Source organism: Myotis brandtii, unplaced genomic scaffold (genome assembly GCF_000412655.1).
Source record: "Myotis brandtii unplaced genomic scaffold, ASM41265v1 scaffold1236, whole genome shotgun sequence".
Lineage (NCBI taxonomy): Eukaryota > Metazoa > Chordata > Mammalia > Chiroptera > Vespertilionidae > Myotis > Myotis brandtii.
Window position 1 is genome coordinate 758,854 of NW_005354316.1, and position 954 is coordinate 759,807.

General features: G+C 64.4%; 1 protein-coding gene across 1 annotated transcript in view; it reads right to left on the bottom strand.

Moving 5' to 3' along the window:
- Window positions 1-954, bottom strand: part of EPS8L2 (EPS8-like 2) — a 15,518-nt gene that overhangs the window by 2,824 nt on the left and 11,740 nt on the right. The gene's annotated exons all lie outside the window — the stretch shown is intronic.

Sequence of the window (954 nt, forward strand, 5' to 3'; positions counted from 1 at the left end):
GGGGGGGTGGGGGAGCCTCTGGGCGGTCCTGACCTCCGCACTGAGCAAGCCTGTGGCCCGCCCAGCCCAGCCCACCCTCCTGGTCCACCTGGCCCCCCATCATCAGGCGCCTCCCTCATCCAGACACAGGGAGGGAGGGGTTTGAGGCTGCAGTGCCCCCAGAGCCTTGGCGGGTGGACGGGCTGTCAGGATTGGCCAGGGTGGACCAGCCGGTCAAAGGATGAGAATGTTTCTTCCCGCGCAGCCCAGGCCAGGGACGGGCTGGCATGGGGCAGAGGGAGGCAGGGCGGAGAGAACCTGGGTGAGGACCCTCCCTCCTGAGGCTGAACCCGGGGTCTGGCAGGTGCGAGCTCCAGGCAGATCCTGGGCCTGAGGGATGTGTCTTTCCAGATGAGTGTGTGTGTGTGTGCGTGTGCGTGTGTGTATGTGTGCACGCGTGTGTGTGTGTGTGTGTGTGTGTGTCTTCCAGCCCAGCGCCTCCACCTCCTCCTGGGCTCTGAGGGTGGGTCTAACTCAACCCCAGCAGGTGGCAGGGGCTGGAAGACCCCGGAAGCTCAGTAAAGGTCTACCCACGACTCTACAACACGAAGTGCAGACACAAGAGGAGGGGGTGCAGAGGGGAGTGAGTTTATGGGGGGCTTTGGCCATTTTCCCTTAAATTTACATCGTAAAAATTCAGTGAAAACCTGGTTCCAGTGGGAAGAGCGCTGTTTTGAGCCACAGGAGCGAGGCAGTTGCTGCCACCTGGTGGCCGGTACCCAGAGCCTCCGTTTTGAAGGGGGCGTGTCACCCCCTCGCTGGAGGGGCGCCTACCTGTGCGCATGCGGGGAGCTGACTGCGGGGAGGCCGTCTCCAGCGGCTGCGGGCTCAGGGACGAGGCTCTGCTTCAGGGAGTTCCGGAAGGGCGGTCGGCCGGCCGGAGTGGGCTGCGGGGACAGTGGCCACTGGGCTTGG